General features: G+C 35.7%; 1 pseudogene; it reads left to right on the forward strand.

The window, feature by feature from the left end:
• Positions 1–20,747, forward strand: part of LOC122732020 — a 150,553-nt pseudogene extending 129,806 nt beyond the window's left edge.
• Positions 20,748–23,624: the final 2,877 nt, after the last annotated feature.

Here is a 23,624-nt window from a genome sequence, read left to right on the forward strand (position 1 = left end):
CCTACACTGATGAAATTACAAGTTTCATCCTTTCTAAGGTTTACAAAGTTCTTTGTTGTCATTATCCCATTTAATCAGACTTGATCAATCTGTGGAGTCAGTACAATAAGCATCCCCATTATAAATTGCATATGAAGAAATGCAGGTATAGGAAAGATGTGACTTGTCATTTGTCACACAGCTGGTAAATATCTGAGTCAAAATTTGAATTCAGGGACTTCCTTTTGCCAATTCTAGCAATCAGTATACTATACCATTATGCTGCTCTTGTGAAACCTTTCCTTGAAGCATAAATCCCCTCCATAAGTTGTACAGTGGAAGGAGTGCTGGAACTGGAATCAAGAAGATCTGACTTCAAATCTAGCCTCAGAAACATACTAAGTGTAACACTGTGGACAAGTTACTTAACTCACCTAAACTCTGTCTGCCTTAGTTTCTTCATCTATAAAAGAGATAGATAATGATATCACCTCTATTTCAGGGTTGCCCTAAAAAAAAAGGAGGTCATATTCATAAAGTACTTTGGAAAACTTTAAGTTCTTTCTTTAAAACTCTAGGGCAGTTAGGTGGCACAGTGGATACAGTGTCGTATATGGGCTCAAGAAGGTTCTTCCTGAGTTCAAATCTAGCCTGAGGCACTTACTATTTGTGTGACTCTGGGCAAGTCACTTAACCCTGTTTGCTTCCATTTCCCCATCTGTTAAGCTAGAGAAAGAAATGGCTAAACACTCCAGTATCTTTGTCAGGAAAGCCTCAAATGTGGTCATAAAGAGTTGGATAAAAATGAAAAAAGACTGAACAAATTGTTATTAGAATCTAAAAAATGGTGATCCAACCTCCACTTGAGGGCTTCTAGAAATAAGTACCTCCTGATGCAGCTAATTCCATTCACAGATATTTCCTAGGAACTAGGAAGTTCTAATTTTTGTTGATCTGGAGTCAGCCTTCACCTTCTTTCTACCCTAGTCTGTATCAGTCCAGATCCTTAAGAGGAAGTTTTTTATAGAAGATTCCATTTTCAAGGAATGTTTTCCTTTGATATTTTAGCAATTTTCTAGATGAGTTACTATTGTGGAATACAAATGATTTTCTTCCATAAATAATCTGCAATTTGGCAGGATTTCATTCTGATGCCTCAGTGCCCTCTTGGCAAAGTATTTTAACTCATTTTGATGATTGGTTGTTGGGTATTTTTTTTAACATTTGTATTTCTTATTGACACTTCACAGCTTTGGGGGAGAAAAAAAACAACCATGTGTTTAGTATTTCAATTGGTTGGAACATTATGTCTTTGCCAATGTGGAGCCCACATTGTTTATTTTCTGAGCTGTCATTCTTCCGGATGCTTCTTTCACTGTAACACATGCTTGGCTAACAGAGGGAATTATTTGAACTGTGATAGATTATAGAGGAAACAGTCCAGTAACCACATTGCTCTTTCTACTCTCAATGATCCATTGCAAATAACTTAATAACGTGGGGATCTATTAAGTAGTTTCCTCTAATGAGTAAGCATACCCACTGAGAATCACCAATATGTTATATCTATTGCATATACACACTCCATCACCACATTATGGCCCCTTAGGGCTCAGAGAGATCAGTGTAAATCTTCTCCTTTACGGTGAGCTGCAGGCTCTGTCCCAGGAACTCAAGTAGTAATAGTGCACTCATTTATAGAATACTTAAAGTTTCTGATCCCTCCCACATCTGTTAGTTTTTTTCTCCCATTCAAGTATTCTTTTTTCCCATTCTAGTATTCTTATAATGTTTTACTTTATAACTCCTTTGACCCGTTCATGTTCTATACTGGATTATTCTTGTCCTGTCTTCAAGGAGAAGGCAAGCTCCTTGAAGCCAGGGAATGTCTAGTCTTTTTGTCCTTCCATTTATAGCAACCAACACACCACCCAGAACATCATATGCAACAGATCTAGTGTGCCCTGTGTGCACACTAACATTCCCAGAATGCACTAGGAAAAGGCTGGTGGGACTGTGTCCAAACATTGACCTAAGCGTGTAATTTCCTCCACATTCCTAACACCTAGAAATCTTTTACTATCCAATACCTTTGAAGACCTCTATCCCAACTGTCTTCCTACTAATTAAGTTGTTGTTTTTTTAGGGGGATCAATGAGGGTTAAGTGACTTGCCCATGGTCACACAGCTAGTGTCAAGTGTCTGAGGCCGGCTTTGAACTCAGGTCCTTCTGAATCCAGGGCCAGTGCTTTATCCACTGTGCCACCTAGCTGCCCCCTTCCTACTAATTAGGTTCCTTGCAAGTCTTTCCCTTTACTTAAACATTTTCCATGTCTCCAAAAATAATTTTGTAACAACAGAAAAAAATATTTTTTTCCAGTTCAACAACCTTTAATAGTCCCTCATTGCCTTAAAAAGTAAAATATAAATTCCTTAAACTAGCATTTAAAGCCTTTAAATATTCCTTCAACTTACCTTTCTGGTCTAATTTTATATTAGTTCTCATGCATTCCACTTATGAAGCAAACTGGCCCATTTGACTTTCCTGAAACTTAGTCTTCTGTTTCCTGGATAGATACCTTTGTGTATATTGTCTCTTATGCTCTGTAATGTATTCCTTATTTTCCCATTCCATCCATCTTTTAGAATCCCAGATTCCTTCATATTTCAACTCATTTGCCATCTCTCAATGGAAGCCTTTCCTGATTCCTGTAGTTATCAGAATTCACTCCTTCTTTAAATTTTTATGCATATATTTAAGAGTTTATTTAGCTCCACCACCCCAAAAAAAGTGGAGTGAAAAAAAAGCAGAGAGTGATTTTCTTTTTGTACTTATATTTGTAGGACATAGCACAATGCCTAGCATAGTTGGAATGTAATAAATCATTACTGGATTGGACTGGATTTGTAAAGGAGTGTAGAGACAAAGAGGGAAGGATCATGGCCAAGAGACACATCAGGTTCCTGGGAACTCTTGGCAATATGAACTTCCTTATAGATGTAAGAGAGCATCTCTTGACTAGAGGATCCACCGATGCCCGAGGAGGCGGGGGGGGGGGGAGCAGGGAATGCTTCACTATAGAAGGCCCTACAAAAACAAAAAATGATTGCCTGGTTGGTGATAAATCAGTACCAGTACATTTCAGCAAGCCTGAAAAGGGAATAAAGCCCATATTCTCCACCCCAACCTTCAAATTAGAGCACTATGTTGGGAATAATATTGCTTTCATCTAACAAAATTCCCCATGCATATTTTGGGGATGAAGGTTTGAAAACTGGGCTCCCATGAGTAGTGAGGGAACATTTTTGATGTAAGCCAATTTTCTAGGATACAAGGATCAAGACTCACTAGGTGGGGGAAATAATTCCCCAAACTTAAAAGTTCTAATGGAGAAAGTTTCTCCTCAGGAGTCCTTCTATCTGGGGACATGTGATAGACTAGGGAGCAGTCCTCCACTGATTTCAGAAATATGATGGATTGTAATGAGAGCCTTTCAGCATAGTTTTGGCTAAGGAAGGGGAATCACTTCAAATAGGGCTAGAGTGAGATCAAGACAGTGTTTTAGGACCTGCACTCCTCTGAATTCCCTTGTTTTTCCATCTTCTCAGTTTTACACGGAGCTGCTTTTTCAAACTTCTCTCCAGATCTTAGTAGGAAGAGGAGAATAATTGGACCAAAAGTATGAATATAGAGATGTCTGGTGAGGATAGATGGGTACCTTAGGCCACAGTGTCTGTGTAGTCATTGACATATCTTATGAATTCCTTTACTTTGAAGGCAGGTTCTGGGGGAGAAAGAAAAAAGTGTGAGACAAAGGTTGAGTTTCTTGAAAAAAGAAGAGATGTTGACCTTAAGTAAATAAAATCCACTAAGATTTAGATAGGGTGATGTATAGACAAGTGAAATTGAACTTAGAAGAAGTCACTGAGTAATAATATTAGTTTAGAAGGGATGGAGGGAGTATTAATGATCAAGAAATATGGCTATTCTTCCTTCATGTGTTACATTATGTTAGGGAACATGACAGAAAGTACGCTGACTACAGGAGTGGGATTCATGGCCCAGGATATATTTTGCTGTGGGGTTAGCCAGGTTCCCAGAAATGTGAGAAATTAGAAAAAAGTATTAAAGAGGTATGAAAATGGAAAATTTGTTAAGATGGAATGGGAATTCTAGAAAGCATCATGGGATGAGAGGGGAGAGCAGGATAGGGATTTCTCTGAAAGAATATGGGTGGGGTTGATAGAGAAAAGGTTGGGAATTTTTGCCTCTGTTGCCTGAAACTGAATCCTTGGAATTCAAAATGAAGAAGTGAATTTCCTTGTCATAATATCCCCCTTCTGCCTTCACCCTTTTTCACTACTGAATTTTTCCTATGTGTCCAAATTCTGAGTAATGACCTTGGGAGGCAGTTGACAAATTTGTGTTACATTGATTTGATTTGAAGTTTAATAAGATCTTATCTTCTGAGAACTCTGGAAGAAATGTAATCTAAATATTTTTACTCATTTTACTGATGAAGAAACATGCTTAAGAGTTTTAGTGCAAAGGCCATATTCTTCCATAATAATTTCAATTTCTTTTAAAAGAATTTAGAGGGGCAGAGCCAAGATCTAAGAGGAAAGTCAGTGACTTGCCTGGGCTCTCCCCAAGACCCCTCCAAATACCTTAAAATAATGTCATAAGACAATTCATGGAGCAGTAGAACCCACAAAAAAAGATGAGGTGAAATAATTTTTCCTGCCAAAGACAACTTAGAAGGTCTGCAAGAAAGGTCTATTGTACTAGGGTGAGAGTGGAGCACAGCCCAGCACAGGCCATACCAGCACAGAACAGGCCCCCACCCACAACAAACCAGGAACAAGCCTTGAGAGCCTCTGAATCATCATTGGCAGCAACTGCTTCTGGAACTCAGCCTACAAAAGGTAAGGAGGTCAAAAAGCCCACAGAATGTAAGGGAGCTAGAAGGAGATTACAGGGATCTCTTTGATAGCACTGAGGCAGGACTCTGTTGTTTTGCCCATAGTCAGAACCAGGTCACAGTCTTGGGTGGCAGTACCAGGCTGGGAGGAGCAAAAACACACCAGAGCTTTCAGGGCAGAAAAGAAGCTCTGTGGTTGCTTGAGGATCAGAGCACAGGCCGAGAAGTTAGTAAACATACCTCTCCTTAAATCATACCATAATAAAAAATTACAAATTACTAGAAGTATCTCTGAAAACATCTACACAAACCCCCTGAAGCCTGGGACAGTGCACCCTGCACCCTGGAAGCAGTGCTCTAATTTAACAAAGAGTTATAAGTCAAGAAATAGGCTGGGACAATGAGCAAACAGGAAAAAAATCGTTGACCATAGAAAGTTTCTATGGTAACAAGTAAGGCCAACATACACCCTCAGAAGAAGATAACAAAGTCAAAGTTTCTACATTCAAAGCTTCCAAGAAAATATATGAAATGTTCTTAGGCTATTGAAGGTCTCAAAAAACACTTTGATAATAAAGTAAGAGAGGTAGAGGAAAAAAATAGAAAGAGAAATGAGAGTGATGCAAAAATATCATGAAAAAAAGTCAACAGCTTAGTAAAGGAGACAAAAAAAATACTGAAGAAAATGACACCTTAAAAAACAGACGAGGCCAAATGGTAAAAGAGGTACATTAAGGCATTGAAGAAATGAATGCCTTGAAAAGCCAAATTGGCCAAATGGAAAAGGAGGTGCAAAATCTTTCTGAAGAAATTACCTCCTTAAAAATTAGGATTCAGGAAATGAAAGCTAATGACTTTATGAGAAATCAAGAAACAATAAATCAAAATGAAAAGAATGAAAAAAAAATAGAAGGCAATGTGAAATACCTCATTGAAAAAACAACTGACTTGGGAAATAGATCCAGGAGAGATCATTGGAAAATTATACCTGAAGGTCATGGTAAAAAAAAAAAAAAAGAGCCTAGATATTCTAGAACTAGAAGGCAAAATAGAAATGGAAAGAATCCACCTGCTGAAAGGGATCCTAAAATGAAAAGTCCCAGGAAAATTATAGCCAAATTCCAGATTTCCTAGGTCAAGGAGAAAATATTGCAAGCAGCCAGAAAGAAACAATTCAAGTACTGTGGAGCAACAGTTAGTATAACACAAAATTTAGCAGCTTCTACAATAAAGGAACAAGATAGTGGTGTCTGTAAGTACCAGGTTAAGACATTTTATTCTAAAGGTAATTGCAAACCAAAGCAGATATTTTTTCACCAGGGGAAAGTTAAGCATATCCAATAGAAATATTATTCTAATATCTATACAGAAGATGCCTTAGAGAAGGGAGGGAAGTGGCATTCTTTTGATTTTGCTTTCTTGTTCTTTGATGTCTCATAGTATTATTATCTTTCATTTGCCGAATTTAAATATTTAAGGAATTGTTACTTTTAATGTGCTTTTTAAGCCTCCTTTTCCATTTGGACAATTATACATTTTTAAAGGAATTCTTGTCTTTAGTGATTTTTGTACATTTTTTTTTTCGTTTTTGGCCCATTCTGCTTTGTAAGTAGTTTTTTCTTAAGTTAATTTTTGTACATAATTTTTTCTATTTGGTGAATTATGTTTTTAAGGAGTTTTTCTCTTTAATGGATTTTTGTGCTTCTCTTACCATTTGACCTATTCGGTTATTAATGTGTCATTTTCTTCTGTATTTTTTGTGCCCCTTTACTTAGCTGTTGACTCTTTGTTCATGATATTTTTTTGGCATCATTATAATTTATTTTCCCAAGTTTTTCTCTACATGTCTAATTTGATCCTCAGAATCTTTTTGAGGTTTTCCAGGATTTTTGGGGGGAGACCTGAGACAAATTCATATTTTTCTTTGAGGCTTTTGATGTAGCAATTTTGACTCTGTTGTCTTCTGACTTTTTAAATCTTCTCTGTCATTATAGTAGCTATGGTGAGAGTATGTATTTTTGTTATTTGCTCACTTTACAAACCATTTCTTGACTTTTAACTTTATATTAAAGTTGGGCTCCACTTTTGGAATGGATTGGGTACTGTCCCAAGCATCAGGTATATTGGGCAGCTGTATTCAGTATTTACTTCTTCCAAGGTAGTATGATTTTTAATTAAAAAAATAAACTTAAATATAAAATTAAAAAGGAAAACAATACATTGCCATGTACACAGCAGAACAAAAGAGATGACTCAATATAAAACAATAAATCTCCATTTCAAGAAACTTTTATAATCAATACTACACAGTTTGCAAATCTACCCAGCTTTTTGGGTTTTTCTGCTCTCTACTATGTACTTTTTTACTTTATTATCCCTACAAGAAGGTTGCAATTAAATATGGATATATATATGCAAATATACACTCGGACCCATGTATGTAAGACCATACTATGTTTATTTACCTTACCTCCATTTTTCTGAAGGTGAGTAGCATCTTTCTTCACAATTCTAGGGCTTTCCATGCCTTTCCAAGTAAACCTGCTCATCATTTTCTCTGCCACAGTAATATTCCAAAAATCACATCTAAATGGATTATCTATGAAAAAAAATTAACCCAATTTTCTGTATTACTTTTATTCTTGGCTATGTAGGTGTTATTTATACAAAAATAATTTAAAATAATCAAAATCATTCATTTTACAATTCAATAATACTCTTATCTTATAATATTATTTAAGGTCTGATACTGCTGCATCTTTTTTTTTTCTGTTTTTTTTTTAATTTCCTGACACTTCATTCTTCCAAAGGAGCATTGTTTTGTTGTTGTTGTTGTTGTTTTTCTGTAACTCAATGGAATCTTTTTAATAATTTAATTAGGAAAATATGGTGTCCATAGTTTAGTTAGATAATACTGTTATTTAAAAAATTGCATTGGCTTTATATACCCATGCACAATTAATGTTACTTCAGTTTTTGGATCTGAGTTTATTTGTATAAAAATTGTTTTATGTTTATTTACTAATATGTTCCCATGTCTGTTTTGGCATATATATTCTCAGGTATTTTAAATGGTCTCAGACAATATTGAATACTCTTCCTGATAAATAATGAAGTTTCTCTATTTTTCTCTTTTCATAATATCTATTTTTACTTTAAAATTTTCTGAGATCATTATTATGTCTGTTTTTTTACATAATAAATTCTACTCTTGCCCTTTAATTTATCTTTGTATGTATCTCTCATTTTATAATGTTTATTGAAAGTACCTTATTGTTGAATTCAATTTTTTCTTCTATTATCCACTTCCATTTTATGGGTAAATTCGTCCCATTCATATTCTCAGGTACAATTATTTGTTGTATATTTTCCTTCTTCCTATTTTTTCTCAATATTCTTCTCACATATTGATCCTATCCCTTCTCACACTTCTGCTTTACTTCTATCCACTACCTTGCCCTTCCATTCCTGATCCTACCCACCCCTCTACTAGTCCCTCCCTTATCCTCTCCCTCCTCCCTATCCCCTTTTTAATATTATTTTATTTTCCTCTAATTACATATATAGTTTCCAACTTTCATTTTTGCAAGATTATGAATTCCTAAATTTTCTCCCTCTCTTCCCTCCCCCTTCCAAAGCAATTCAATATAGATTATATAGTCAAATCATGTTAAAAATATATCCACATTAGTCATGTTTTGAGAGAAATATCAGAACAAAAGAAAAAAAAACATAAGAAAGAAGAAACAAACAAACAAAAAACCCCACCAACAACAAAAGTGAAAATAGTATGCTTCAATCTGCATTCAGACTCCATAGTTTTCTTACTGGATGTGGAAAGCCTTTTCCATCATGAGTCTTTTGGCACTGTCTTGGATCATAGCTTTGCTGAGAAGAGTTAAGTCTATCACAGTTGACTGTCACACAATTCTCTTGATACTGTGTAAAGTCTTTTTCTCAGTTCTGCTCATTTCACTCAACATCAGTTTAGGAAAGTCTTTCGATGTTTTTTCTGAAATCTGCCTGCTCATCATTTCATTCATATATATATATATATATATATATATATATATGTGTGTGTGTGTGTGTGTGTGTGTGTGTGTATATATGTATATATATTTATATGTGTATGTATGTATATATGTATATATTTATATGTGTATGTATATATAAACATACACATAAAAATATACATACATATACATATAAAAATATATATACACATGTGTATATGCATATGAATATGTATATGTGTATGTATATATTTAAAATTTTTTCCCAATTACATTGATAGATATTTCTTGAGTTCCAATTTTTTCTCCTCCCTCCCTCCTCTCCCCCTCCCAGCAGCAGAAAACAATTTGATATAGATTAAACATTGCAATCATCTTAAACCTATTTCCACGTTAATCAGAACAAAAGGAAAAAAAAACACACAAGAAAGACTAAACAGGAACAATAACAAAAAAGTAACAACAAAAGTAAAAATAGTATGCTTCAGTCTGCATTCAGACTCCATGTGTCTTTTTCTGAATGTGGAGAGTACTTTCCACCATAAGTTTTTTGGCATTGTCTTGAATCATTGTATTGCTGAAAAGAGTTAAGTCTATCAGAGTTGATCATCAAACGATGTTTTTGATATAGTGTTCAATGTTCTCTTGGTTCTGCTCATTTCACTCATCATCAATTTATGTAACTCTTTCTAAGTTTTTCTGAAATCCACATGCTTATCCTGTCTTAAAGCACAATAGTATTCCATTACATTCATATACCACAACATGTTTAGCCATTCCCCAATTGATGGCCATAACCTCAATTTCCAGTTCTTTGCTACCACAAAAAGAGCAGCTATAAATATTTTTGTATATGTCAGTCTTTTTCCCTTTTTTATGATCTCTTTGGAATATCGACCTAGTAGTGGTATTGCTGGGTTAAACAGTATACACAGTTTTAAAGCCCTTTGGGCATCATTCCAAATTGCTCCCCAGAATAGTTGGATCAGTTTACAGTTCCACCAACAGTTCATCAGTGCTTCAATTTTCCCACATATTTTCTAACATTCATCATTTTCCTTTTTTGGAAAGGTATAAGGTGGTACCCCAAAGTAGTTTTAATTTGCATTGCTCTAATCAGTTGTGATATGCTCATCATTTCTTACAGCACAATAGTATTCAATTACATTCATAGTGTATTAACCTGCTTATAAATCACTGTAATCTCTACTATTATCCTATTTAGAATTTTTGTGTCAATACTTAGTAAGGAAATTCATTTAAAATTTTTTATCTGATTTTGTTCTTCCTGGTTTAGTTATTAGCACTATATTTGTCTCATAAAAGGAATTTGGTAGTGTAACGATTGGAATGACGCCACCTGCTGGATACTTACTGTAGAGGAGTTCTGCCCATGAAGGGAAGGTCTTTGAGGGCAAGACCAGGAGTCAGGAAGTGACGCGGGCTAGTGGGAGGAGGAAGGAAGAGACTGGCGCTCAGTCTCGCGCTCTTTCCTCTGGACTCTGGTGGAGAAGGGAACTAAAAATGTGCTCTCCCTTTAATAGATAGAAATCTAGGCCTTTCTCTCTCTCTTTACCAAATTCTTATTCTCCTTAATAAATGCTTAAAAGTCTAACTCTTGCTAAAGCTTATAATTTATTGGCGACCACTCATTAGATATTTTAGACAGACTAGCTAGAATTTTAGCCCTTAACAGTAGGATTTCTTCATGTATTTTTTCCAAATATTTTGTATATTAAAATTAATTGTTCTTTAAATGTTTGGTAAAATTCATTTGTAAACCTATCTGACCCCTGAGATTTTTTTCTTAGGGAGTCACTGATGACTTGTTCAATTTCTTTTTCTAAAATAAACATATTTAAGGATTTTATCTCCTTTTCTATTAACCTGGGCAATTTATGTAATTTTTGTAAATATTCATCCATTTCATTTAGATTGTCAAAATTATTGGCATGTATTTGGCCAAAATAGTTCCTAATTATTGCTTTAATTTCCTCTTCTTTAGTGATGAAGTCACCTTTTTCATTTTTGATACTGGTGATTTGGTTTCCTTTCTTCCTTTCTTCCTTTCTTTCTCTCTTTCTTTCCTCCTTTCTTTCTTTCTTTCTTTCTTTCTTTCTTTCTTTCTTTCTTTCTTTCTTTCTTTCTGTCCCCCAAACCTAAAAGTGTTTCAATTCATTTAATTTTTTTTCATTCATTATTATACTTAACTTTGCTGGGTAAGTTACCCTTGATTGTAACCCCAACTCTTTTGCTTTAGAGAATAAAATATTCCAAGACCAATGTTCATTAAATGCAGCATCTTCTAGGTCTTGTGTAATCATTATTGTACCTCCATGATATTTAATTTCCTTTTAAAATTTCTTGTTTCTCCTAATAATTTTTTCTTAATCTCAGAAGTTTAAAACTTGGCTATGATATACCTGTAGGTTTTTTGTTTGTTTGTTTTTTTTTTTTTTTCCTCCTGTGATCTCTTTTAGGTGGTGATTGCTGGACTTTTTCTATTTCTGCTTTGCTTTCTTGGTCTAGAAATTCATGACAATTTTCCTTGATACTTACTTATAATATTGCATTGAAATTCATTTTTATTGTGATTTTCAGATAGTCCAATTATTGTTATATTATTTTGTCTCAACTATTCACTCATTTTTCTGATGAGATGTTTCACTTTCTCTTTTGTTTTTTCATTCTTTTAGGTTTTTTTTTGTTTTGTTAATTTTTTTCATGGTTTCTTGTTGTCTTAGTTTGTCATTATCTTCCCTTTGGTGAATTCTAGTTTTCAAGCAATTTTCTGTCTTAAGGTTTTGTTTCTCTCTTTCAATTTGGTTGACTTTTTTTTTCACAATTTCCTTATTTTCTTGGATTGCTTTTATTTTTTCCGCCAATTTTTCCTTAATCTCTCTTTGTTTTTTAAAGTCCTTTTAAAGTTATTCTAAGAACTCTTTCTTTGCTTGAGAACATTTGATATTTCTCACTGGAAATGGAGTGTTTCTTAACTCTATTGTCTTCCTCTGAACATGAACCCAGATGTTTTCTATCTCTATGGTAACTATCTATAGTTGGGTTCTTTCTCCTTTGCTTGCTCATTTATATATATATATATAGGCCCCCAGCCACACTGTACCTCAAATGATCTTCTTCCCTGAGGTCCCTCTGTTGGCTGCAAATGATAGCTGTCTTGTCTGACTTGAAATTGAAACCAGTGATTCTGCTCTGCTGTAGGTGCCCAAAGTCCACAAGGACCCTGCCTCTCATTACTGCACTCATTAAGTGTGTGCTAGCTCCTCCCCAGAGTCACTGCCCAGGGATGGGTCTGGGCAGCAGAGCTGTGTTTTTTATCCCTCAAAAGTGGAATATCTTTCAATCTTCTACTCAACTCTCAGTCACCCAGAGTATCTATGAAAGGAAAGTTTTTAGAAACTTTCTAAAGTGGCTGAGGTTGCCTCTTAAACCTGCTGCCTCCAGGGCTTGTTGTTTGTTGATTCTGTGGAGGTAATCTTGGGGTATCTGCACTACACTCAGGCTGGACCTCTACTCCTGAAGATCTAGTCTTAGGAAATTGTATTAAGAAGACATTTACTTTACCCAATTTTTATTTCTGCTGTTCTGAGGTGATGTTCTGTATATTTTTTGTGAAGGAAATTTGTTGATCCATAAGTTTTATCACATCCTTTGCCATCTTCCCAGAATCCTCTCTTGGTGTTATTATTTAAGGAGAGGGTTTTATTTTCACTTCTCTCCTTGCCTGTGTTGTGATCCATGAGTGATGACAAGTAATCTTTTCTACCCTGGACTTTGAACAAGGTCTCTGCTGCCCTTCTGCAGCATGCTCTGGAGTGTTAGTGATTATGACCCAGGTCTTTGACCTAGAAATAAGTATGAAGAATGCAAAAGAGTATTGCACCCAGTGCAAGCAAAAGGACTCTCTAATATCTTTCTGGCCAGTGCTCAAACTCCCTTACCATTTGTGGGCTGAAATCTCTGGAAGTCCCCTGCTGCTGCACTAATTCTGTTCCTTCCAAGAGCTACTGTAGCTTTGTTGAGACATGGCCTTCACTGATGTAATCTGCACTGGACTCTGCTCCACTCCAATTTTTATTGGACATAGTTTTCCTGAAGACTTTGTAAATTGTCTTGGGCTAGAATTTTGTTTCACTCCATCATTTTGTGGCTTTAGCCGCTCCAAAATTTGTTTAGAGGCATCATTTAAAGTTTTCTAAAGGGGAATTTGAAAGGGCTCAAGTGGAGTCTCTGCCTTTTCTCTATCATCTTGGCTACATATCTCAAGAATATTACACAGGAAGGATGATAACAGAAGCAGATAAAAAGTGTGTGAAATCATTGATCTGTTACATTTATGGGCTGAAGAAGAACTTAGGACCAAAGAAGATAGAGGGAGTAAAATAAAATGTAAAATAGATCATTTTGATTATGTAAAATTAAAAAGCTTTCACACAAAAAAACTAATGAAATCAAGATTACAAGGTAAGTAGAAAACTGGAAAGCATTGTTGAATGAAATATCTCTGATAAAGGCCTCATCTCTAAAATATATAAATAATTGAGTCAAATTTATAAAAAATACAAGTCATTCCCCAATTGATAATTGGCCAAAGATATGAACAGGCTGTTTTTAGACAAAGAAATCAAACCTATCTATAATCATATGAAAAAATGCTCTAGATCACTATTAATTAGAGAAATGCAAATAAAAATAACTCTGAGGTATCACCTCACATCTATCAGAGTGTCAAATATAACAAAAATGGAAAATATTGGATGTTGGAGGGGATGTGGGAAAGCTGGGATGCTAATCTACTGTTGGTGAAGTTGTGAAAAGATAAAAGCATTCTGGAGAGCAATTTGGGACTATGCACAAAGAGCTAAAGAACTGTGCATACCCTTTGATCTAACAATACCACTCCTAGGTTTATATCCCAAAAACATCCCCAAAAAGAGAAAAAGACCTATTTGTACAAAAATATTTATAGCAGCTACTTTTGTGGTGGCTAAGAATGGGAAATAAAAGAAGCACCCATCAATTGTGGAATGCCTAAACAAACTGTGGTATATGATGATGATAGTGATGTTGTGCTATAAGAAATGACAAGCACGATGACTTCAGAAAGGCCTGGAAAGGCATGTGTGAAATGATGTATAATAAAGTGAACAGAACCAAGAGAACATTGTATACAGAGACAGCAATATTGTTTGAGGAAGAACTGTGAATGACTTGACTATTCTCAACAATACAACAATCCAAGACAATCCCAAAGAACTCTTGATGAAACATACTATGCACCTCTAAAGAAAGAACTGATATTGATGGAACAGAGTGAAGCATGCTATTTTTCCCTTTATTTCATTTTTTTCTTTTAATCTAGATAAATCCTGGTACACATTAGTAAACAGATTTCTTAAGAATATCTATAAGGGGCAGCTTTGTGGAGCAGTGGATAAAGCATTGGCCTTGGATTCAGTAGGATTTGAGTTCAAATCCAGCCTCAGACACTTGACACTTACCAGCAGTGTGATGCTGGGCAAGTCACTAATACTCATTGTTCTCTCTCTCTCTCTCTCTCTCTCTCTCTCTCTCTCTATATATATATATATATATATATATATATATATATATATATATATATATTGATTGATTGATTGATTGATTGTGAGGAGCTAGTCTGGTTTCATTAAGAAACGATTATCTTAGACTTATTTCATTATCCATTTTGATACCACAACCAAACTGATCTTTCAGAAGAATGCTGCAGACATACCTAAATTGCAGCAAATTATAACAATCTCTAATGAAACACTAAACAAAATGGAGAGATGTAGAATGGATTATAATATAGTCACTTATAATGCTTGTTTTGAAAACATAAATTTGTTCAATTAGGACTGATGTATAAGAAAATATTTTGAGCATAGCATCAATTTTAATTTCCTCTTATGTACACAAGAGAAATAGGAAAAATAATGTACCACTTCATTATAATTCAAAGTTGCAACCTTTCCAGAGTCCATGTCCATAAGTAAATTCCAGGACTCTTACAAAGGAAAATGGTGTATTTATTATATATTGTCTGGTAAAGTAGAAAATTTGAGTGGAGGAAAGCTAGTCTGGAAACCCTACCTTTTCCATGATTTTCAACTCCTCCTTCACCTAATGGCCAGGCCTAGAGTTGTATCCTAACTAACTTTTCCTGCATTTAGCTATCCCCATCATGCATCTAAACCTGAAAAGGGTAAAGCCAAAGACACTGCTATTTGTTGTAGTATTTATGTATTTCTTCAGTATTACTTAACCATTTAAGTTGTATAAAACTGTGCTACTATTATAATTATGTTTTTATGTATTACTGATGACATTTTTTGAGGTTTGTGGTGCTGACCCATTTTTCCAATAAACTTTGTATATTTTATTGTTAGATTTTTTTTTTATATAACAAAGGTGCTTTGGGGGAACCCAGGTGTCATATTTTATAGTAGAATTGACTTACAGTAGCTGCCATAAGAAAGAATTCAAGTACTGTGGAGCCCCAGTCAGGATATAACAAGATCTAGCAGCTTCTACATTAAAGGACCGGAAGGTATGGAATATGATATTCCAGAGGGAAAAGGAATTGGGATTACAACCAAGAATCACCTACCCAGCAAAACTGATCATAATCTTTTTAGAGGAAAAATGGGACTTCAATGAAAAAGAGGACTTTCAGGTATTTGTGATGAAAAGACCTGAACTGAATGGCAAATTTGACTTTCAAATACTTTCAAATTTCAAAGACTTTCAAATTCAAATTCCCCCTGGAGAACCATAAAAATTGGAGTTGGGGGACATACCTGGGGTTGTGCAGTGGGTGACTGTCTTGTGTCTGAGGCCAGGTTTTGGCTAGGAACCCCTGGGCCCTAGGTGGATGCTTTGTCCAGTGTGTCACCTCGCTTCCCCATGATGACATCTTTAGGGTTAAATTGAGGGGAGAGGGGAATTCACTGGTGGAGGGGGAAAGACAGAGTTAGCATGGAGTGAAATCACACATGAAAGAAACAGGAAAAAGATTATGGATTAGGGGAAGAGATGAAGGAGGAGCAGGGCAGTAGATGAATTTTACACTCTTCAGAATAGGCTCAAAGACCTTAATCTCATCACAGTTGTCTCAAGGAGAGATTAACACAAATACCCAATTGGTGGAGTAATCTATTTAATCTGAGCAGTAAATGAGCCTAACCCTCCTCAGAATTGGCTCAAAGACTTCAATCTCATAAGAATTGACTCAAGGAGGGAATAACATACACACACAATTGGGAGGAGTAATCTATGGAACCCTACAGGAAAATAGGAGGGGAAGGGGATAAAGACAGAGAGGCAAAAGAAGGGAGGGCAGACTGGGGGATGGCACAGACAGAAGCAAATCCCTTTTGAAGATGGATAGGGTGAAAGACGATAGATAATAAAGTAAATATGGGGAAGGGAATAGGATGGAGGGAAATAGTTAACAATAGTAATCATGAAAAAGAGAAAAGGGGGTACATGGTACAAAAAATATTTATAGCAACTCTTTGTGGTTGCTAAGAATTGGGAATCAAAGGAATGTCCATAAATTGAGGAATGACTGAAGAAGCTGTGGTATATGACTATAGTGGAATGGTATTGTGATATAGGAAATGACAAACAGGATGATACCAGAAAAACCTGGAAAGACTCATATGAACTGATGTATAGTGAAGTGAGCAGAACTGGGAGGACATTGTGCATAGTGACAGCAGTATTGTTTGATGAGCAATTGTGAATGATTTAAGTACTATCAGCAATACAATGATCTAAAACAATCCCAAGGGACTAATGATGAAGAATACTATCCACTCCCATAGAAAGAACTGATAAAAAGAGCACTTGTGAATTGTACATATATAATCTATATCAGATTGGTTGATGTCTTGTGAAGGGGAGAGGAAAGTGAGGGAGGGAGAAAAATTTGGAACTCTAAATCTTATGAAAATTAATGTTAAAAACTACCCTTACATATGTGTCAAGATAATGGAATGTGGTAAATAAGGGGATTTAGCAGATACTCAAAGGCTTACCTGGAGATTAATCTAAACTAATTGAATTAAGTGAGAGTGATGGACTGCTGATTAGCCTACTTCAATTAACTAGATTGTAAGCACATATAGCTAGCCCTCAAGAAGGTATTGTTCTCAGAAGCTAAAAACATTGAACTTAACTCTAGACCAGTGAACCAATGGATTTGAATGATGCTAGCCAATCAGCTTGAATAGCCTCCCATTTCTGGGAGAACATGAAGTAGGAAGCAGAAGCTGGCTGAGGGTGGAGGTCTTCTTTTGGATTGAAACATTAGTTTGGTGGCAGGACTACAAGTGGGAGGTTTAGGAAGGCTAGGATTTCCACGCTATAAGAAATCTGTTCTCAATCTTTCTCTCTTTACTATCTTATATCTTTTAATAAACCCTTAAAAAGCCTAAACTAACTTATCAGTGATTTTAGCCAGTTTCCCCAAAAAACTGGGGGGGGGTGGTTAGAACCCACATTTAGAATTTTAAATCACACACATGTAACTGGAAAAAATAAAATAAATGTTTGTTGGAAAGTGAAAAAAAAAAGAATTGACTTGCAGTTATATAAATTTGGAAGTGTTTGAATGACTGAACCTAAATATTAATCATTAATTGACTATGTTAATCTGGAGGGAGGCATTTAGAGGATTATATCAGGACATACCCTTGGTTGTATGCTGTTTGATTTTTATCAGTGACTTATATGCAGACAGAGAGAATGTTTGCAAACTAGCAGATAATATGAAGATGGGAGAAAATATCTAAAATTTTTGATGACTGGGTCAGGATATTAAAAAAGGAATAAAGATTAGCAAGAATGATGTGCTAGTTTACTCATTATAAATATAAATTTACTTATGAATTTGCATTAGGAAACATCATTTTAATAAGAGTAGAATGGAGATATTCCTTAACAGTAATTCATTGGGGATAAAAAGAAAGATCTGTTGGTTTTATTGGACTTAAAATTCAATATGAATGTCAATATTTCGATATAGCTGCCAAAAATGCTAATAATGTTCTCTTGGGCTATATTAGAAGAGACATGCCTCTGTAGTGTTAGCATGAAGAAGGTGAATGTATCTGCTGATTTGATCTGATGACACTAGAGAAATGTGTTAAATTCAGGATGTCTCATTTTATACATGTGATCATGAGGTTTGCCTTTATCATCTCTAAGATTAGTATCAGTTAGGTGGCTCAGTAGATAGAGACCTCTGCCTAGAGTCAGGAATACCTGAGTGCAAATGTAGCCTTTGACACTTCCTAGCATGGTGGCCCTGGGCAAATCACTTAATTTCTGCTAGCCTCAGTCTCTTAATCTGTAAAATGGGGATAATAATAATACCCACCTTCTGTATTTTTGTGAGGATTATATGAAATAATAATTGTAAAGTACTTTATAATTATAATCTTATTTAATTCTTCCCACAGCCCTGGGAGGTAGATTTTATTAACTCCATTTTACAGATAAGCAAACTGAAGCAAGCAGAGGCTAAGTGATTTGCCCAGGGTTAAATACCTAAGGTTTTAAACTTGAGTGGTTCTTGACTTAAGGTCCTGTGTTCTTTCAACTGTGCCACCTAGCTTGCCAAATAGTAGATGTTTAATCAATACTTGTTGATTGATATCAAGGTTTTAAAAGTAGTTATATCTATTCCTGTGGTGTGTGGTTTAACCAACAGAAATGGTTCTATTAAGAGATTCATTGTGTAATCGTAGATGTATTTCTGAGGGATATCATAATTTTTTTGTGTCAGTAATATAAGGATCAGGGTTTAGGGCTAGAGAAGTGAGAGACAATGCTATATCTTCCTTGGAAGTAAAGGTTTTAAGTTCAACACCATTTAGATACTAAGTAGTATATCTTTCCAATACTTTCATAATTCAAGAAAATTCTCCCTTTGAAGTCTATTGTAAAGGTAGACTCTTTCACTCAGCTAAAGGAAGGCATAGATCTGGAACCATTTATTTCTAATGTTTTAAGATAAGACTTGGATAGCAAGAAGTAATAGAAAACCCATAAATAACAGGGAAGATGGTGCAGTGGTTGTTTATTTTTCCCCAAAAAACCTTTAGCGACTCAAAAATTTCAGTAAAGGAAACATATACACTTGATATATGAGTAACTTAAGCTGGAACTATAAAATGGAATAAAATTATTTACAAGTTTAAAAAAGAAGATATGAATTAACATGTGAGAGCTTAAATACTTACAGCTCCCATTTATCATAACTACAATTCCCACTCAGCATCTCCCATCCCCATGTGCTAGGAGCAGAAAGCATTAGAAAACTCACTGGCTTATGACTCAGTGACTTACTGCAAACTCCCCCCTCCCTAACTATAATTCAACTTGAATGTATCTAAACCCACAAGAAGAATGGACACTCATCCAAAGGAAAAGGATAGCTGCAGAAGGAGCTGAGGCAAAAGATGTGGTATATTGGAAAACCTGGACTGGCTATGTTCAAAGTTGAAGGCATAGAATATGTGAAGGAAATCCAGCTTGGGACAGTCCTCTACCTCTGGAGTCTTCTTAGAGTAAAGACCTGGTCTAGGCTATAGATTATCTCTCAACTAGAGATTTATGGTATTGAGCAGACTCTGGGAATTTTTATAAGGCATATGAACCAAGGAGTAAAGGGGAAACTGGAGATGAGTAAGTGGGAATACAAGAGAGATCAGTAAAGAGGATAAAAAAACACTGAATAAGACTTCAAAGAAAATACAAACCACAATGAATAAATGTTATACAATGAAGGAAAATGAACCAAAATTCTTCAATGAAATAGAGAATCAATATGGTCTTCAAAGTTTATGAAACATATGACAAAAAACAAAAATGAAAAACATAAACAAAACCAAAACCTCCAGAACTGTTCAAAAGAGAAAATGCTTAGAAGGAAATATTAGGAACAAAAATAGATCTGAAATCAGAGATTTCCAAACAGAAATTTAAAGAAAAACACATCTCCAAGGTGACTGAGTCAGGACCAGGTTTGACCTTTATTGCCTATCCCAGGGCTGTCACCCTGATGCCTATGGCCCCACTCTGGGCTGCCCTCTTTTTCACATTACTGCTGCTGGGCCTGGACAGCCAGTTTGTAGGGGTAGAAGGATTCATCGCTGGTATCCTGGATCTCTTCCCTGCCTCCTACTACTTTCATTTCCATCAGGAGATCTCTGTGGCTCTGTGCTGTGTAGACTGCTTTATCATCAACTTCTCCCTGGTCACTGAAGGCAGTGTGTACGTCTTCCAGCTGTTTGACTACTATTTGGCCAGTGGTATGACTTTGCTGTGGCAGGCTTTCTGGGAGTGTGCAGTGGTTTCCTGGGTTTACGGTGCCGACTGGTTCATGGATGATATTGCCTGTATGATTGGCTGCCAGCCTTCTCCTTGGATGAAATGGTGCTGGTCCTTCTTCACCTCAATGGTCTGCATGGGCATCTTCACCTTCAATGTGGCATATTACAAGCCACTTGTCTACAACAACACCTATGTGTACCCATGGTAGGGCGAAGCAGTGGACTGGTGCTTCGCCTTCTCATCCATGCTGTGTGTGCCACTTTTCCTACTCTACCACCTCCTCAGGGCCGAGGGGACATTCATTGAGCATTGGCACTACCTGACCCAGCCAGTGTGGGGTCTCCATCAGTTGGAGTACAAGGCTCAGGACTCTGACGTCATGGGCCTGACCACCCTGACCCCAGTGTCTGAGAGTAACAAGGTCATCATGGTGGAGAGCATCATGTGATGTGCCCTGAGGGAGGGACAGGAAGGGGGCACCTGCCTCTGCCCCAGTGTACCCCAAGCCAAAGGGAGAGACAGCTGAGCTCTCCCTCTCCTTCACCTATCCTCCCCACCAGCCTCCCTTCTGGTAGTCATAGTAAACCCCATCTCAGTCCTTTCAACCCCTCTCACTGAGACCCTGGGGAGGGGGAGCCTTTTCTGTATGATACTGATAGAGGGGACCTGGGTCAGGCTGGGACCATGCCATGCTTGTATGAGTGCTTGAGTCGAACTTTTTTTTTTAAATAAAACACCAAAAAAAATTAAAAACAAAACAAAACAAAAAAACACAAAGGAGTACGGACAATGAAATATTTATTATAAAATCCCCCCTGAAAGAGAAAAGAAATTGAGGGAGAAAATAAGATATTTAAAAAAAAATACTGAAATGGATGAAAATGTGGCAGACAGTAAATAAAAAGCAACATTATTAAAGGAACATTTGAATTCCATGCTGGCCAGAGTGACTAACTGTAAGAGGAGTCTATGTAAACATATTGATATTTAATGGTAAAGGATAATAAGTTTCCCAGAAGAATATGGTCCAACATAACACCCCAATTATTGTACCTTAGGAAAAATACCAAAAACCACTCCAGAACTTATCAACATAGATTAAAAAGGACTAATGATAAAATATATAACCTGGAAGAAATAGTGAGGGGGAGCAGGAGGCAGTGAGTAAAACAATTTCCAAATTTTGTAATGTTTTAATATAACAATTTGGATAAAAAAGTAACACATTTTGCGAGAAACCTAGAATCAGACCTTCAAATAAGAAAGAAAAACAATTTGAGCAATGCAAGATTAGCCCAATTTATGGTAGTCAAATAAGAGGATGAGATATTTTATTTTTTAAGTATTTACTCATGATCTTATTTTTAAAATCTTCTTTTCAATTTCATGTAAAATTTGAAAGAAATTGAATTCCAAATTCACTTCCTCCTTCACTTTAATTCCTCCCTATTTAGGAAGCAAGCAATTTTATATTGGTTTTACTTGTGCAATCATGCAAAATATGATTCCATATTATTCCTGTTGTGAAAGAAAACACACAAAGCCCCCCCCAAAAAAAAAATTGAAAAGTACTATGCCTAAACCTGCTTTTGGACTCCATCAGTTCTTTCTCTGAGGTGCATAGCATTTTTGATCATAAGTCCTTTGGCATTATCTTGGATCATTGTATTTCTGAGAATGTCATTCAAAGTTGATTATTATACAATATTGATGTTATTGTGTACAACGTTCTCCTGGTTCTACTAAATTGTTTGAATCAGTTTATGTAAGTCTTTCCAGGTTTCCTTCTGAAGTATCCTACTTATGATTTCTTATAACACAATAGTATTCCAAGACAATCATATAACTCACAAAGCTTGTTCTGCCATTCCTCAATTGATTGACATCCCCTCAATTTCTAATTCTATATGACCACAAAAAGAACTGCTAGAAATAATTTTCTACATAAAAAGGATCTTTTCCTTTTTTATTTCTTTGGGATATAGAACTACTTGTGGTACTGCAGGGTCTAAGATTATTCACATATTTTGAACCCTTTGAGCATAGTTCCATATTGCTCTTCAAAATGGTTGGATCAGTTCACAATTCTGCCAATAGGGCATTAGCTTCCCAATTTTTCCACATTCCCTCCAATATTTGTTGATTTCCTTTTCTGTTATATTAGCCAACCTGACTGATATTAGGTTTTATCTCAGAGTTGTTTTAATTTGCATTTCTATAATCAATAGTGAGTTGTAGCATTTTCATATGACAACATATATCATTGATTTCTTCTTCTGCAAACTGCTTTTTATATCCTTTGACCATTTCCCAATTAGGGGATGACTTGTATTCTTATGAATTTGACTCAGTTCTCTATATATTTCTGAAATGAGGCCTTTATCAGAAAAACTTGTTATAATATTTTCCCCAATTTTCTGCATTTCTTCTGATATTCTCTGCATTTGGTCTAGTTTGTGCAAAATCTTTTAAATAGATCTATTTTCTCTTTTGCTTTGTTCAAGATCATATTTCCTACTAATTTTTTTTTTACTTAACCTGAAGCATAATTCTGCTCCAACACCTTATATTTACATATATGTTTCTCTCATCTTCAAATGTGTTTCTTTGAAATAATATATTGTAGGGTTCTTGTTTTTAATGCACTCTGTTATCTGCTTCCATTTTATGGGTGAGTTTATCCCATTCGTATTCACAGTTATGATTACTAATTGCATATTTCAATCCACCCTAGTCCCCTCTGCATTTATCTTTCTCTCTCTCTCTGTCTCTCCCTCTGCCTTGCTCTCTCTCCCCCCTCCCTGCCCTCCCCCCCTCCTTCTATCTTTTCTCTCCTCACCAGTATCTTGCTTCTGACCATTGTCTCCTCCAATCCTCCCTCCCTTCTATCAACACCCCTTCTCTTTTTCCACTCCACTCCTACTTCCCTGTAGGGTAAGGTAGATTTCTATACACAATTTAGTGTTTATGGTGTTACCTATACCCCCACACCATATTCTCTTCTGTTATAAACGTTCTTCTGTACATTTTGTAAATTAAGATAATTTATCCCATTTTGAGTCTTGCTCCCCCCTTCTCCCAATACATCCCTCTTTGTCGCCTCTTAATTTTATATTATTTTTTTATCATCCCATTCTAGTCAACTCATAACTGTGCCCTTTATCTATGTATACTACTCCTAATTGCCCTAAATATAATATAGTTCTTAGGAACTACAAATACCAACCTCCCATGTAAGGATGTAAAAATTTGAACTTACTGAATCCCTTATGGTTTTTCTTTCAAGTTTTCCTTATTTTATGCTTCTCTTGATTTTTATATTTGA

Source organism: Dromiciops gliroides, chromosome 6 (genome assembly GCF_019393635.1).
Source record: "Dromiciops gliroides isolate mDroGli1 chromosome 6, mDroGli1.pri, whole genome shotgun sequence".
NCBI classification, from domain to species: Eukaryota; Metazoa; Chordata; class Mammalia; order Microbiotheria; family Microbiotheriidae; genus Dromiciops; species Dromiciops gliroides.